Genomic DNA, 18,908 nt, shown 5'->3' on the forward strand with positions numbered 1-18,908 from the left:
CCTGTATGAGCATTCACTTAATATATTTAAAGTGAATTGGAATTTGGATCCGTGTTCAAATCTTTAAGATGCTGAAATCCTTTATAGTTTAGAAATGGAAAAAAGAAAATTGTATATACGTTGAATAGAATATGGAAAAAACATGAATGAGAAAAATAGCTTTTGTTATGGGGTGAAGGGAATTGTCCTGTAAAGTGGAGAGAAAGAGAATTAAAATGGGCTGGCATTGAACAGCTAAAAATGTCAGAGTGCCTTAAAGAAGGCTTTTTTACCCCACTGACACCGTTTATTTTTATTTTTACTTTTCTAACACTGTTCGACCAATATTTCCAAAACTAGCACCCTTTCTGCTGAGTTGGCAAAGGCGCGTCCCCGGGGGCGCGCTTTATCCGTGTTTTCGCTGAGTTGGATGCCACGTGTGAAAGGCGCGTCCCCGGGGACGCGCCTTTGCCATATCAGCAGACACGTGTGGAAGGCGCATCCCCGGGGACGCGCCTTCCATTAAATGTCATTAATGCCCCCATCCGTTTTTCCTAACTACCCCTCCTCCTCCCCTATATAAACCCCCTCAACCCTCACTCACTCTTCACACCAAAATCATCTTCTCCTCTCTTATATAACTCAAATTCTCCAACTATTTGAGTTTTAAATTTGTTATTAGTGGTAAGAAATTTATTTTTATGTTAGTATTTTTTTAAATAGTTATTATTTTTTATATTAATATATTTATGTAAATATTATTTTATTATTAAAATAATATTTATATAATTATTATTTATTTAGAATTATTAATTTTTTGCTAATTATATTGTTTTGTCTACAGTTATAATGGAAAACGAAATGCTGTTGCGATTGGATAATGATCATATCTCCAGACATTTTAGCGATATGGTAATATTTTTTATAATTAATGTTAATATTTAAATTTATTTTTATTTTAAAGTTATTATGAATTTATATTAATTTTTACTTTTTATAATATATTATTTAGGATGCTGATCGTATTTTAGAAACTTTTATTAAAAATCCACGTATACCGACACCGGAACGTATTTTGCCATATTTGGCTTCTGCTGGGTTCGGGTATATTGCAACAATTATAGGCGGTTGCAAACTCGAACCTGTCCTAATTTCTGCACTGATTGAGAGGTGGAGGCCCGAGACACACACTTTTCACCTTCCATGTGGAGAGGCAACAATTACGTTGGAGGATGTCTCTATGCATCTGGGGCTTCCCGTCGACGGAAATATGATGTGTGGTATGGCGGATGGTGATTGGCAATCAATGTGCATTGATTATCTTGGAGCTGCTCCGCCAGAGTTTAATGGAGGTAGAATAGCTTTATCTTGGTTGAAAGCTAATTTTGAGGTTTTAAATGAAAATGCTTCAGAGGATCAAGCAAAGGCATGTGCTCGGGCATATATTCTACGAATAATTGGAGGAATATTGATGCCCGACAAATCTCGCAACCAGGTGCATTGTATGTGGTTGCGGCATCTGATCGATTTTGATGAAGCTGGAAGATATAGTTGGGGTGCTGCAGTTTTGGCATTTCTCTTTAGAGAAATGTGTCGGGCGACGAATTATAAGAAAACTGCTATCGGTGGATGTCTTCTGCTTCTACAATCATGGGCGTGGTTCCGCATGCCTTTCTTATGCCCGATCGTGAATGAACCATACGTATTCCCCTTATTGTTGAGGTAATTTTCGAACTAAATTTTGATTTAAATATTTTCAATTAAATAGGGTGATATTTAGTTTATATTATATTTCATAGGTGGTCGATGAAAAGAAAGGACCATAAAAGTATACCTACTGTTTTAGAGGAAATTCGTTTACTTATTGATACGAAAGCTGGGTCTGAGGTATGTTTTTAAATTTGTTTAATTATTAATATTTTAATTTAAAATGTTAGATATAATTAGAATATTTTATTTATTTGAATTGTATATTTATATTTCAGTTTCAGTGGATACCTTATGCGAGCGATGAAGTGAAAGCTTGCATCCCACCCCACCTTAGAGGGTCATTAGAGGTATGGATATCGGTTATACCTCTTATATGTTATGCTATTATTGAGTGGCATCCAGTTGATCGCGTGCTCCGTCAGTATGGTTGTACGCAATATATTCCTGGAGCTCCTAGAAATTTAGACGACGTGCATAACATAGATAGACGGGGAAAGAAAGATGTTAACTGGGTGGTGAGACACAGAGATTGGATTGCACTTTGGGAGAACCGATATACACTGTTGGCCCCTCGACAATATTACGCTGAAACTGGTCATATGGTTACGGATAACTATATGGACTGGTTTAATGAAAATGGGAAGCCGTTTCTACTTTCGGCGGAAGCACGAGGGGTTAACATTCCTAGGCGCCGAGAAAGACGTCAACCGTCTCAATATCATCGTCCCCCGACGCGTGGACGGAGAGAAGGCGCTACCGGTTCTGCATCAGTCCCACCACAACATCCTTATTCGTCGATGCCGCAGGGGTACATGCCCAGCCCTCCACTTCATATGCCAAGCCCACCAGTTTATATGCCATCTCCGCAGGGTTACATTCCGAGCCCGCAGGGTTACATTCCTAGCCCGCCAGGTTACATGCCTAGCCCGCCAGGTTACATGCCTAGCCCGCAGGGTTTTATACCATATGGAGGTGCATATACGACTATGTTTAATGATCCAGCATATGCTTCATATGCATCTTATTTGGCTGGTGGTGCTTCTCCGCAGACACCTCAATCTTCATCTGGATCACATACATCGATGCCAATGTTTCCACAGTTTCCACAGTTCCCGGGGAGCGGTGGGATTGTTACTAGCACTCCTCCAGGGTCGTTATTTTATACAGGCCCTTCAGCCCCTTCAGCGTCATCTGCACCAAATGAAGAAAATGCTGCTGATGATGATAGTGAAGATGAGGAGACTGAAGAACAAGTTCCACGAAGAAATCCTCCACGAAATAGGCAACCACCGCCATGTGGAACTCATTCGAGACGACGACATCGGTGATCCAGTTATATTTAATGTTATTTAAATAATTAAATTTCAGAATTTTATGTAATTTGGTTATGTTATTTAAATGTTTCATGGTTGTTACATACATATTTTTTTTATGTTATTTTTATTCACATTTAACATTAAATGTTTGATAAATGTTTTTAAAATACAAATTATATTATTCGAAATTTAAAATAAAAATAAAAATAATATTATTCAAATTTAAATTTAAAATATAAATTATAGTATTCGAAATTTAACATTAAATTTCAACTTAATATTCCAATTGTATTCGAAATTAAAAGTTATATTCCAATTATAGTTCACAATACTTAAATTGAAATTAAAGGACTCCATACATATGATTTTATCATTAACATATATATTAAAACGTATACATTAAAATCAACTTATGTTGAGTTCATCGATCGACGTAATCAACCAAGAGGGGGTGAATTGGCAATTTATTCAATGTCACATTTCAATGCTCATTCCATACAATTTCAATGTCACAATCAACTTATCACTTCACATTTATTCAATTTATCAATAACATTTTATCTAATTTATTCAAACTTCACATAACGTTTTAATTTAAGTTATTCTTAACTTGTTGAACATTCAAAAGAAGTTAAATTTAAGTTATTCCCCGAGGGACATGAGTGACATAATAGGGCAATGATAATATTCTCTGACGAAATAATGGAAGGCGCGTCCCCGGGAACGCGCCTTCACGTGAATAGTGAAATAATAGGTACTAATATATCTAGTGTCCCCGAGGGACATGAATGACATAATAGGGCAATGATAATATTCTCTGACGAAATAATGGAAGGCGCGCCCCCGGGAACGCGCCTTCACGTGAATAGTGAAATAGTAGGTACTGATATATCTAGTGTCCCCGAGGGACATGAATGACATAATAGGGCAATGATAATATTCTCTGACGAAATAATGGAAGGCGCGCCCCCGGGAACGCGCCTTCACGTGAATAGTGAAATAGTAGGTACTGATATATCTAGTGTCCCCGAGGGACATGAATGACATAATAGGGCAATGATAATATTCTCTGACGAAATAATGGAAGGCGTGCCCCCGGGAACACGCCTTCACGTGAATAGTGAAATAGTAGGTACTGATATATCTAGTGTCCCCGAGGGACATGAATGACATAATAGGGCAATGATAATATTCTCTGACGAAATAATGGAAGGCGCGCCCCCGGGAACGCGCCTTCACGTGAATAGTGAACCGATTATAGAAACTATTATATGCAACGTATTATAAACTTTCAAAACAAACTTCAGTTCACAATCTTTCAAATTCTCAAATTCCCAAACTCTAAATTCTCAAATTCTCTGAAAATGAGTCGTCTTTCTGCTGTTGTTTTGTATGATGGAGAAATTAAGGAAGCTGAAGAGGGGGTTGTTTTTGAGTCAGATCATTATATCCCCTTAACCTTGAAGAGAAACATCACAATTGAGGAGTTAATCACAAAAATTTCGTTAAAGATTCGTGTAGCAGGCCAGAGAAGACTATCTTCACTTCAATACAGATTTCCTACTGAACTTTTTCCGCTCACGTATACATCATTTCAGCTTTCAAACGATGATGATGTTTCTATGATGGTTGATGCTCATATGGGGAGTTCACAATCTCTTATTGAAATGTATGCCACTTTTATTGAGGTTCGTGTAACTCGTGGTCTCTCATATTCCTCTCACTTTGGCATTGCATATCAAACTGATCAAGTTGATAGCCCGACACAACTTATCTGTAATGATTTCACATCATTAATGGCGGATCCAACGCCATATACCATGCCATCAAGTTCAATAGGAAGGCATTCATCTGCAACTGCTTATGATCTCAACCCACGTGGCTTCACCAATAATCCATATGGCAACATCTCTTCTACTTCAAGGGGCAGACATTCATCTGCCAATGTTTTCGACTTACATATGGAAATGCCAACGAGACGACAGTCTATTCACATCCCACATGATACAATGGCCTCAAGTTCAAGGGGAGGACACGCAAGCGGGAACTTATTTGACCTCAACATTGGATTATCGGAGGAACCCTCATCTCCACCAGAAGAACCTCTTCGGGAGCCAGGTGCAGATGGTGCTGAAACGGGATTATTCGTTGAACCTGACTCACCACAGTTTAACGTACATTCTGATGATGACGAGGATGACGTTCCGATAAATACAACACCAGCCGAACTTCCTGCACATATGTATGAGGCTGATTATGATGCAATGTATGAGCCTGAATTTCCAGATCTTCCTGATGTTGGAAACTATGGACTTCAATCATCAGTCAATTACGGTAATTTACATATTGGAATGGAGTTCGCATCGAAGGAGGAAGCAATGATGGCAATAAAGAGTTACAATATTCGTAACTCAGTTCAGTCCCGAGTTGATCGATCTAACACGGAGAAATATGTCTGCTACTGCGTCCAACGTCACAACGGATGTCAATGGATGGTCCGTGTATCAAAGAGGAAGAGGAAGAACAACTTATGGGAACTAACCAGATACAACGGTCCTCATACATGTTGTGCAACAGGTATAAACCAGGATCATCCCAACTTGGACTCCAACATTATTTGTCAAGCAATCATGCCCATTGTGAAGCAAAGCTCTCATATAGCTGTTGCAGTGTTGATTTCTGCTATACAGTCCCAATATGGGTACACTGTCTCATATAAAAAAGCGTGGTTGGCAAAACAGAATGCCATTTGCAAACTTCATGGCGAATGGGATTCCTCTTACAACGAGCTGCCCAGTTAGTTTCATGTTGTGCAAAGACTTAATCCCGGGACAATTGTTGAGTTCGAAACTCAACATCATTACGTGAATGATCGAATGGTTCGCGATCGCTGCCAATTTTACCGAGTCTTTTGGACTTACCCTCAGTGTATTAATGCAGTCAAGTACTGTAAACCAATTGTCCAAATTGATGGTACTTTCTTGTATGGGAAATACAAGCAAGTTTTATTATTGGCTGTGGTCCAAGATGGAAACCGCAATATTCTTCCTGTTGCGTTTGCCCTCGTTCAAGGAGAAGACACTGAGTCTTGGGCTTTTTTCCTTAAAAATTTACGTTTACATGTTGTCACCAGGGAACGAGTATGCATTATTTCAGACCGAGGAGTCGGGATAAAAGCAGCAATGGACTCTTTGGGTACAATGTATAGACCTCCACATGTTCAACATCGTTATTGTGTCCGTCATATTGCTGCAAACTATTACGGAAAATACAAGAAGAACGATGAACGTCAGTTAGTCGTGCGGATGGGTATGTTACTTTTTCCTAATTTTTCTATCAATTTCTTATTACTTATTTATACTTCATATTAACTATTACATATTCCTAATGACTTAGGTTACGAACTCTTACCTCAAAGGTTTGAGTCGATGCTACAAGAGCTGTTTGGCAAAAATAAGAAGGGGTGCGAGTACATTATGGACATCAGCAAAGAAATGTGGACAAATGCATATGACGGGGGGTATCGCTATGGTCATATGACAACAAACTTGGCTGAAGCAATAAATTCAACCTTAAAGGGGGCGCGTCATTTACCAGTCACGGCGCTGGTCAAAACGACTTATTTTCGTTTGGGTCAACTCTTTGCAAAACTCGGTGGACAAGCTCTTACTTGGATGCAAAACGAACATATTTACCACCCAAGACTAGTAGCCGATTTACAGAAAAAAATGGCTACATCAAATGGGATGTTAGTTACAAATTTTTCTCGCACCCGTGAATTGTTTCGTGTAACCGAAATGCCACGTCCGCTGCAAGGGATTGAAGCTAACTCTTTCAGAGTTAATCTGCAAGAGAGGTGGTGCGATTGTGGTTTCTTTCAAGCACTCAAATATCCATGCTCTCATGTCATTGCTGCTTGCTCACATTCGCATTTGGACTACAAAAATTATGTTGATCCCGTATACCAACTTTCACAAGTTTTCAAGGTATATGAATTTGAGTTTCCGCCCATAGGAAACGAAAGAGACCCAAATGAGATTCAAACTTGGCTTACAATTGTCCCATATCCATTGCTATTGAGGGACTCAGGTCGTCCAAAATCTACTAGAATACATTGTGATATGGATATTCGGGAGAAGTCAACAGAACAAAAACGATGTGGGCATTGTAGAAACATCGGGCACAATAGAAAAAAATGTCCAGCTCTGTTATCATCATATAACCGTTAACTCTTATGTAATTAAAGTTTTTAAATGAATGTTTTTATTTCTAATAATTTAATGTTATTGCATTTATATAATTTGTCAATGTATGTACACCTAAATAAATTTTTTTAACTTTTAAATACATAAATATATTTAATATATTTATTTAATATAATATTTAATATTATTAGTTATAATTTTTACATTATAATCGAAACATTTTACATAATATAATCGAAACATTTTACATAATATATTATTAATTTATAATAATAATAAAATAAACTATTTATTATAAAACAAAATACGTGTCTGCTGAGTTGGCAAAGGCGCGTCCCCGGGGACGCGCCTTTCACACGTGGCATCCAACTCAGCGAAAAACCGGGTAAAGCGCGCCCCCGGGGACGCGCCTTTGCCAACTCAGCAGAAAGGGTGCTAGTTTTGGAAATATTGGTCGAACGGTGTTAGAAAAGTAAAAATAAAAACAAACGGTGTCAGTGGGGTAAAATCACCCTTAAAGAAGGGATGGGCACCGTCAGTGCAGAGGGCGGGGCCTTTAGATGGAGTCAGTGGTCACGACTCACGGGATATTAATAAAACAAATGGACCCATTGCGGGGATAAGTGGGTGTTAACAGCTGATGTGCTTTTGAGTTCCGGATATCTTTGCTTTCTTTTTTTGTGTCAGGTCAGCAGCCACGGTTCCTTTTACAGGTTGCTTTCACTGTATTATTGGTGCTTTGGATTGGATTAGATTGAATGATGAACCTTTGAACTTCAAAAGCTTCCCTGCCATGTTTTATACTACGTAAGGGAGCTTCTGGTGGCAAAAATAAAGTGTGGCTCATAGCATTGGAATGCAAATCCTATTTGGCAATTGAAGAATGCAAAAGATTCTTCTCTTTTTGTATTGTTTTGTCCAAGTGTTTGATGAGACACAGTGAAATCTAGTTTCTTCTCTTTGTGAACTTCAGATAGCTCGTTATTAGTATATAGAATATGGAACTTCGGCGTGCTGATGTGCAAGTGTTGGACTAAGTTTTAAAGGCAGCTGCTAGCAATCACGCATGAATCGCATGCTGGATTCAGCTTCAAATGACATGCGTAGTTTCCAACATGCATGGAACAATCCGTTGATAGTATATTAAAACGATTCACAATGATATTTAGTAATGGGCTTGCTTCTGAAAGAAAAGAAAAGCACTTGATAGGCTTAACAATTGAATTGGTAATTAATGGGCTATTACAGACGTTAATTGGTGTAGGTTGTATCTTGTAATGGAAATTGGGCCTTCTAAGTCCACGCAAATACCGCCATCTTTCTTTTCTGGTGCTAAAAGAGCACTATAATCTATGAATTGAAGAATGGATAAGCATATAGGATTTGTTTGTATTCTTCATTTCCTGCAAAGATGCTTTTGGTATCAAATCATAAAAATATAAATACGTAGAGGTACTTTTGGCCACCTCCACATTCTCAAATTCTCCAACGTGTTTCCTTTCATAAACATAAAAAGCATATTTCTTTCTAATCACTCAATTCAACAAATAATGCCTACACCCGCAACAATACAATACAAATAAATAGCACAAGCAGACAAGCAAATCTTAAGAGGGCTTTGGACGCGCAACCACTCTTGCGTCTGTTCCTCTACGTTAAACAATTTATCCCAATCTTAATTAGCACTCTGGCGTCTGAGTATGACCCCTCATCGGGTCATGGCAATAGTCATACACCAAATAGTTCCTTTGCACCCAATTCATAGTCATCACTTGTTGTTGACTGAGGCTGTCGGAACCCGTAGGAGAGGCTGAGGGAGGGCGGCATGGGCTGGGCCATTTGTGGTGCAACCACCTAGTTTGAAGTTTGAGTACCTACCAAAAAAGGGTTGGTAGCTATAACCGGCCTTGTACCTTCCATTATCGGTTGCCCAAGACGATGCGTCCCGTATCGATCCGTACACCTACACAGGGCTCGTCGGAAATGTGGCATCACGCTTCTTTTCATACGTCCTTATGGGCACATCATCTACAAAAAATCTATTGGTTGTATCATTTAAGAAATCAGTTTTAGATTTCAATGACAATATTATGCGAGTTAGTTTAATATTATACTCCAGGGGAGCTTACAAAATGTGCTCATCTCTTTCCATAATAACACAATTGTCTAAATAACAGTGACATAAATAATAACCCATCATAACTAGTTGTGAACCTATTGTTAATCCATCTAATTCACATAATTTAGAAATATCAATTTTGTTTCTAAAATTACAAACAAATTAGGTCACACTTACATAATCTTAGTAGGGGTCCACAAAATTGCATAATTATGATGGTCTTGTGTAAGATCAAACTGTAGATGGATTTTTATTTCCCTCCCAATTAAATTTCCATCACCACTTCCTCTGATTTACACATTAGTCTGCAGAGTATATGACTTATCCGGTGTTGTTCCAAGGAACTCGATATCAATTTCATCATGGTTTCTAGGGTGATCTTCACCGTTCGAAAGCTTTTCGAATAGTAAAACATCAAATTTAATAAGTTAAGCGATTTTTTAGCTCAATAAATTTGTGTGTTAATGTTAATATTACATTGAAAGATGTAATGACTCCTGCTGTATAAGCGGGTTGGAGCTTCATGGCAGCACCAAAGTAACCAGGCTGATATGGCTGAGGTGACTTGAAACCACTTCCTGTTTTCACCACGAATGCAAAAGAAAAAGCACATAGTTCTGTCAAGTGATAATCTCCAAGACGAGGAGAAGAACATAATGATCATAACAAAGAAAGTGAAGAAAAACAAAGGGATGTGGTGTTGCGGAAGACGACTATCGGATAGAGCAAAATCGCAACTGATAATTTGAGAAAATAAAAATCAAGATAAAAGAGACACAAAATTTACGTGGAAAACCCCTAAAAAATTAGGGTAAAAACCACGGGCAACGGTAGAAGAATTTCACTATGAGAAAATAGGAATTACAACCTCTCTCGATCTACCAAGGAGAAAACAATGCTAATTCTCTCTAGATAAAAATGAGAAAACAACTCTCAAGAAACTCTCTAAAATCTCTCTAGTATTGGAAGAAAGCTAGAATACTTTGGGATGATTTTGAAGCTAAATGAGCTAGGGTATTTATAGTTGAAACTTAAGGACTAATCTTATAAATACCCTAAATTACAATGACTAAAATTAATTATCCCATTACCCAATTTCAACAAAAATTAGGTGCCTAATTTTTGACTTTGACAAAGCACCATTTGGTGCCTAATTTGGTGCCTAAATTATTTGACTTTTAACAATCTCCCACTTGAAGATTTGATTGGAATAATCATATCTTCACACCATTCTTTCTACCTTGTACCTTCATGTTGCTTACGTTTCTGACAGGCCACAGGAGGATCGACACCAGGTAAATTTATCAGCATTGATTGCATTCGTCATGAAATCTGCTATGTTGTCTTTGGTATGGATCTTCTGCATATCTACCGTTCATTCTTCCACCTTTTCACGAATGAAATGGTACTGAACTCGTATGTGCTTTTTCCTTGAATGAAATGTTGGATTCCTTGCTAGATGTAAGACGCTTTGACTGTCACAAAACAGAGAGACATACTCTTGATTGTGCCCAAGCTCCTCCAATAGCATCTTCAACCAAATTGCTTCTTTACTGGCTTGTGTAGCTGCTACATATTCTGCCTCTGTTGTGGACGTAGCCACAACTGACTGCAATTTTGAAACCCAGCTTACAGCTCCACCAGCAATTTTGAACACATATCCTGTAGTAGATTTGCTTTTATCCAAATCCCCTGCATAGTCAGAATCTACATAACCATTGATTAGTAAGTTTGATCCTCCGTAACATAATGCAATATTTGAGGTCCCTTTGATGTATCTGAGGATCCTCTTTACAATATTCCAATGCTCTTTGCCTGGATTCGCCATGTACCGACTAACCACTCCCACTGCTTGTGTAATGTCTGGTCTTATGCATATCATAGCGAACATTAAACTTCCCACTGCTGATGCATACGGTACTCGAGACATCTCCATCCTCTCTTCTTCACTGCTAGGACTCATACTGAAGGATAATTTGAAGTTAATAGGAAGAGGGGTAGAAATTGGCTTACAATCTTGCATGTTGAATCTTGACAAGATCTTCTTCAAGTAATTCTTTTGTGAAAGCCAAATCTTCCCATTACTTCTGTCTCGGAGAATTTGCATCCCTAGAATCTTGTTTGCTGATCCCAAGTCCTTCATTTCAAATTCCCTAGCCAGTTGCGCATTCAATTCTTCAATATGATCTTTGTTGGGTCCTGCAACCAACATGCCATCTACATACAACAACAATATAACAAAATCGTTATCATCAGACCTCTTGAAATAAGCACAAGGGTCTGCGTTAAGTCTGTTGTATCCAAGGCACATAATGAAGGAATCAAATCTCTTATACCAACACCTCGGCGCCTGCTTTAGACCGTACAGAGATTTGTTCAACTTGCAAACCAAGTTCTTCTTTTCTTTTTCTTCAAAACCTTCAGGCTGGAGCATATAAATTTCTTCTTCAAGATTTCCATGAAGAAAAGTTGTTTTAACATCTAGCTGCTCTAGATGTAAGTCCAATGTAGCACACATTGCCAAAACTACTCGAACTGTTGTTAGTCGAACCACAGGAGAAAATATTTCATTGAAATCAATACATTATTTTTGAGCATATCCTTTGACCACTAGTCTTGCACGATACCTCTCAACTTGATCGTCACCATTTCGCTTGATTTTGAAGACCCATTTGTTACCAATCGGCTTCCTTCCTTGTGGTAGTGGCACAAGGTCTCATGTATTATTTTTATGAAGGCTTCGATTTCTTCTTGCATCGCCATCATCCACAGTGAAGCATCTGAGCTTTTTATTGCCTCCTGGTATGTTGATGGCTCACCGTCCTCTGTTAAAAGGCAGTATGTAATATTACCTTCTATAACATAATCTGAGTGCCAATTGGGACGTCTTCTCACACGATCTGATTGACGAGTTGTTGGTGCTTCAGAACTCTCTGGTTCTTGTTCATCATATACTGGTTTTGCTTCATAAGAATCTCCTTGTTCAAACTCCTTTTCCACATTTATCTGTGTAGTCTCTGACTTTTCAGTGCTATCATCATCTTTTTTTCTTTGTAGTTTATCCTCTACAAAGATAACATCCCTGCTGATGATCACTTTACGGGCAGTGGGATCCCACAAGCGATACCCCTTGACTCCATCAGCATACCCCAAGAATTTGTATTTCCTGGATTTTGGATCCAGCTTTGAGATTTCTTGGGAGTTGTACATCACGTACACAATACTTCCAAATATATGGAGGTTTGAATAATCGGCTGGTTTACCAGTCCACATCTCCATTGATGTATTCAGCTCTATTGCAGTTGATGGAGCTTGATTCACCAAATAACATGCGGTATTGACTGCTTCTGCCCAGAATGTTTTTTCTAGGTCTGCATCCCTCAACATTGCTCTTGTTCTTTCTAACAAGGTTCTGTTCATCCGCTCTGCCACTCCATTTTGTTGAGGAGTGTTTGCCACTGTGAACTGTCTTTTGATGCCTTCTTTCCTGCAAAAGTCATCAAATTCTTCGCTTGTGTATTCACCTCCATTATCTGTTCTGAAACACTTGATCTTATTTCTAGAATCAAGTTCCACCCGCGCTTTGAAGATTTTGAAAGTTGAAAACACATATGACTTCTTCTTAATAGGATATACCCAACATCTCCTCTAGAATTTGACGTGTTGAATTTCAACCGGTGCTGCTTACTTGTTATGAAATACTCACACAAAGTAAGTGATACCTTTGTTAAGCCTGGAAGTAGCTTTTGCTCCACAAGAACTTTCATTCCTTGTTCTGACATGTTCCCAAGTTTCTGATGCCATAACATTGAAGAATCTGAACTACATGATGCAACAGAGGCTTCTGCTTCTAGCAAAGTCTCTCCCTTCAGCATGTACAAGTTTGCAGCTATCTTTTCGCCTTTCAGCACCACAAGCGCTCCACGGAACACCTTCATCATTCCTTTATGTGTTTCAATCTTGCTTGCATTATTATCCAATAATCCGTAGGATAATAAATTTTTCTTCAGGCCTTTCACGTGCCGCACATCTCGAACAACTTTGATTGTTCCATCGTACATCTTCAATTTGATGGTTCCCACGCCAACGATCTCTAAGGCATGATCATTGCAACTATACACAGATCCTCCTGAGACATGTTCATAATGATGGAACCATTCTCTTCTTGAGGTCATGTGATATGTTGCTCCCGAATCAATGAGCCATATATCTGCAAATCGTTTTCTTCCTTCCACGGTGGTTGACGCTTCACAGCATAGAACATCTCCATCATCTGAAGTGTTTACGGTATTGCCTTGTGGTTTAGAGTTTTTATTTAGACTCCAACAATCCTTCTTCAAGTGACCCTTCTTTCCACAGTTGTAGCACTTTAAATTCTTCTTGCTCCTCGACTTCGATCTACCATGTTTGTAACTGCTGCTTTGGCCACGTTCTATTGATCTCCCTCTCATCATTGTCAATGCTTCTGCTTGTTGCAGATTTACTTGTCTGTCTTCCTTGTTCTTGCGCCGATTTTCTTCTTGTAGAACAGCAGTTGCAACGTCATCGAAGACTACACTGGTGACATTATTGTTTGTCAAGTTGATGATGAGTTGATCATACGAATCCGGTAGACTTTGAAGTAGAAGTTCAGTACGTTCTTGTTCTCCTATTTTACAGCTTAAGGATGTAAGCTGAGAAAATAAAGTGTTCAATGTATTTAAGTGCTCCACTGAAGTAGATTCTGGCATACGGAGAGTGTACAATTTTCTCTTAAGGAAAATTTTATTGTGCAACGATGTGGCCTCGTACAATTTGGTGAGATGATCCCATATCTCCTTAGCTGTATTCTTTTCCTCGATGCTTGACAATACTTCATCTGCTAATGCTAGATGAAAGTTTGCCATAGCATTCCCGTCTATTTCGATCCATTTGTTGTCATCTGTGAAATCCACTGGCCTTTCACTGATAGCTGCTAGACAACCGTCTTTCCTCAGGATAGCCTTCATCTTCAATTTCCACAATGAGAAATTTCTCCCATTGAATTTTTCAATATCAAATTTCGTTGCCATAACTTCTTTTACGGATAGCTCCCACTATTTCACTATCGTGAATATTTCTCTGGAACCTTCAAAGAATGGGTAATAACTTCTTATTTTCTTATGTTGGAGGATCCACCTTTTGGTGGCAACCACAAAGACAATAAGAAGATATTACACACTCTAATCTAGCTCGGATACCAATTGTTGCGGAAGACGGCTATCGGATAGAGCAAAATCGCAACTGATAATTTGAGAAAATAAAAATGAAGATAAAAGAGACACAAAATTTACGTGGAAAACCCCTAAAAATTTAGGGTAAAAACCACGGGCAACGGTAGAAGAATTTCACTATGAGAAAATAGGAATTACAACCTCTCTCGATCTACCTAGGAGAAAACAATGATAATTCTCTCTAGATAAAAAGGAGAAAACAACTCTCAAGAAACTCTCTAAAATCTCTCTAGTATTGGAAGAAAGCTAGAATGCTTTGGGATGATTTTAAAGCTAAATGAGCTAGAGTATTTATAGTTGAAACTTAAGGACTAATCTTATAAATACCCTAAATTACAATGACTAAAATTAATTATCCCATTACCCAATTTCAACAAAAATTAGGTGCCTAATTTTTGACTTTGACAAAGCACCATTTGGTGCCTAATTTGGTGCCTAAATTATTTGACTTTTAACATGCGGCTAGTCCAAAAACCTGAGCTTTTATCAAGCCATATTATTAGTGAACCCTGGTCTAGTCTCTGATGTTGTAGATCCCATCGGTTTCTAAACCCTTGGTTAAAGGTCATAGAACTAACCTTCGAGCTCGGGGAGTATCCAGGGGAAGGAGGACCCTGTGCAATGATTGAGGAAATCATGGAAAAATGCATGAAAAATGTAGAAAACTGAAGCCATAAAAGGGAGACAAAACAAAAGACACACAGTACCGGGCCATAATTGATGCAGGGGGATCCGAGACAGATGATGCTGAGCTGTCAGATTGCACCTTGATGGCGCTGAGATACCATGAATTGGCAGATCAGCGCAAAGGCGGGAATTGATTGTGACATGTTCCTTATTGGGGTCGTTTTGAGTATGTTTCAGTCTTTTGGCCATAACTTTGGCTACAGGTGTCAGAATCGTGCATAAGACCCCAATCCAAAAAGCTCTTTTCGACGCGCACGCGCTCCACATGAGCTACGCTCTATGTGGCCTTTTTTTCAACCTCAAATTCTGCCGTTTTCCCCTCCGAATCACTAGAATTAGATATTTTTTACTATTTATGGTAATATTTCGATTGTCAATTAGGAAGTCAATTTAAATCCGATTTAGGCCGGATTTTTTAGAGATTGCTTATTTTATTTCGAATTTCAATTTAGAGTGATTTTCGGGATTTTGCTATTTTTGGCAAAATTCGAATAAATACGATTTTTGGCTATAACAGTCCGGCTTGTGGACTGATTTTGGCATTGTTTGATTTGATAATATTTTATTAAACCCTAGAGACTTTTTTTTCTCTGGATTTTTTGGGCGAATTTTCTCTTGTGAATCATCTGTTGGAGCGCTTGCAGGATAATCACTATTCTGTCTGGCGTCAATAATGCAGATCGAGACCTGGACTTGAAGGTTTTGAAATTAGGTTTGTGTATGGAAGAATGTGGCTACAATGATGGTATAAATAAGGAGATTGAGGGACCCAACATGCAGGTAACGTGGCAAGTTGGTTGATGGGGAAGTTAACATGGCGAGCAATGAACATGGAAAAACTGACGATGATTATAAGAAATTAAGACATTATTGATCTTGTGATATTTAATTATTTATAAATTAGATAGTTTTGTTGGTAGAGCACAAAGCTCTTAACTATGTGGTCGAGGGATCGAGTCTCACGGTGGAAAATTCATAATTTTGATTGCCGGAGATCTCCCACAGAAGCTGCTCTCAACCTGACGTTGGGAGCCAGCCTACTATCCTATCTCCCTCTTATCCCATTACACATGGGAATAGGGTCAGCTAATTTATAGTCTTATTGGTGTGAAGCTGACATGAGTGAGGTCCACAACCAGAGGAAAGAGCAAATCTGTTAAAAACTGGGCCCTTGGAAAGATGCAGTGATTTAAGCTTTCAACTTTGTTTAAGAAGAATACAAAATCCAAATTTGAATTCTATAAAAAGAATTATCACAGCCTAAGCAGCTGAAAACTATGATAGAGAGATGCTTGTATATCAAATTATCCACATCATCATATAATAATATTTTATTTTCCAAGTCATCTTTCCCCCTTAAATATTTTAACTTACATTGAAAAGTAGTTTAAAGCAATTATTTATGCAGAAATAAAATTACCGTATTATTGAATGATGAAGGCGATGATCACATGGAGAAAATAATAACTGCAATTCTTTGAAAGTTGGGCAAAGTGATACCGACTTCAACTGCTGCAATTCTTTTGAGTTTTGGGCAAAGGGAGATTACAAACCAATACAGCTCTGTGAGTTTTGGGCAATTGGTATTACGTTTGGGAATAAAATAAACCCTAGTTAGTTTAATTTTAATATTTAAGGGAGAAAGATGACTTGGAAAATAAAATATTATTATATGAGTGATGTGGAAAAAATTGATGATGTAAATAAATTTTAATTAATAGGGGTCATAGATAATGTGGCAGGATAGGCCTATGAAATAATTTCTCCTTTTCCAAGAGTCGATGCAGTTGATGAGTTGATCACAAACAAAATACTATGGAGATAGAAATGGTTTCGCGTCTTGTGGTGGTGTGGCTTGGAATCATAATGGAGGTTGGATTCTAGGTTTTAAAAAGTTTATGGGGGTGTGCTCGGTTTTGGAAACAGAGCTTTGGGGTGTGTACATCAATTTTCATTGTGCTTGGCGCACGAGTGCGCGAAAGGTGATTGTAGAGAATGATAACTTGTCGGTTGTAAAGCATCTGCATGGCCGCAAAAAGAAGAACAATTTGTTGTCTATTGTTGAACATATCTATAGGATAATCGACCAGGATTGGGAAGTTAGATTCCAACATGTTTTGAGACAAGGAAACCGAGTTGCCGATAGTCTTGTGAGAAGTGTTGGACCGGATGTTATTTCTACACAGTTTATTGATGTCCCCCCAGAGGAAGTGGCTCCAATCCTGAATGAGGACATGGTATGAAAGCTGTTTGCTGTTTGGGTGCTCATGGGAGGGGGTTTTGAATGGGCTGTTCTTGTTCTTCGTTTAGCTCTTGGTGTAATCCTTTGTACTCTTTTCCTCCTATAGGTTTAGGGAAATTTTTATCGAGGCACCTGATAATAATTCCCTTTTTCATAAAAAAAACAAATACTAGGGATACACATATATGTTGTAAGTATTATTTAATTATGTTATTTGGTGGTTAAAGTTCTTCCAATCCAATTGAAAGTCCTAGGTTGAAATCTTACCAATTTCTTATTATTTCCTTTTGTTGTGTCATAACTTTAAATAAAATATATAAAAGATTGTGCAATTTGGAATCAAAAGGGTGGTTTGCCCAGTGGTAAAAATGTGCCTTTAAATTAAATTAAAATTATGACTAAATTAACTACATATATAAGTATAGAGTACCAAATATATAATTATGTCAATTTTATTAATTAACATATCATTATCTCTATTAAAAATTAACAGAGAGTGACTTGAATAAACCATTTAAATAATTGAATGATCTGTTAAAACAAAACGAAACATCAATAGTCAAAGTTATTGTTGATCATAGTTTAGTGATCACCCTTTTAGTTTACCCTAAAAAATATCAGGGTAAAGCATATATTCGAGAACAATGATTAAATAAAACCAATTCTCTGAGTCTTAATATTATGTCCTACTGTTAAGTTGTAGTGTGATCATTAATTCCCAAGGGGTACCTTCGACTTAGGGCTCTATTTCGCTGCCGCGACTTTGCAATCAAAGCTTGGCTACCCTGTTAGGAAATGATAGAATTAACGTAGCAAAAACAATCTGCAAGTGCTGGCCTACTTCTGTTCACTTTCTCTGACCTATGATGCGTCAATAGTTCGAATGGTACCGTCGACAAGTCAATCGGAGACACCTGATGAGATGAAATTCCGGACAAATAATTTGATCCATGGGGACCCCTCGTTCAACTGATGTGTTAAATACAAATTCGTCAAGTCAATGGGCATATTTGGGTATAACGAGTCCCCTACAAACGGGGTTTGTTTTGTCCTTTGATGGGTTTCGTAAGTAAGATTCGCAGCAACAAATTTAAGAGAATGTAATTAATGATAATAACCCCATATTCTCTAACTAGTTGAAGCCATAATAACAGGTCGTGGACAATGTCTCAGCTATTTGTAATTATCATTGAGTTGGAAACTGATAAAAGGTGTCCATTATTTTGACTTTAGATGTACCTCTGCAGAACTTTATTATTAAAAATGTTCTCTTTTTTCCTTACTGTAACAACTCTTTGATATTAAAAGGCACGAGGCACCACGCCAGATTTCTGCATCCAAGTTTTACTTAGAAAGGGAGATCCTTTGGTTTCTTAAACAGATCAGCGTATATATCTA

At 38.0% G+C, this 18,908-nt stretch overlaps 1 pseudogene; it reads right to left on the reverse strand.

The window, feature by feature from the left end:
• Positions 1–8,803: 8,803 nt before the first annotated feature.
• LOC120131534 lies at positions 8,804–15,219 on the reverse strand (annotated as a pseudogene).
• Between the last annotated feature and the right edge of the window lie 3,689 nt (positions 15,220–18,908).

The sequence above is a fragment of the Hibiscus syriacus genome, unplaced genomic scaffold (assembly GCF_006381635.1).
Source record: "Hibiscus syriacus cultivar Baekdansim isolate YM2019G1 unplaced genomic scaffold, ASM638163v2 tig00110556_pilon, whole genome shotgun sequence".
Classification (NCBI taxonomy): Eukaryota; Viridiplantae; Streptophyta; class Magnoliopsida; order Malvales; family Malvaceae; genus Hibiscus; species Hibiscus syriacus.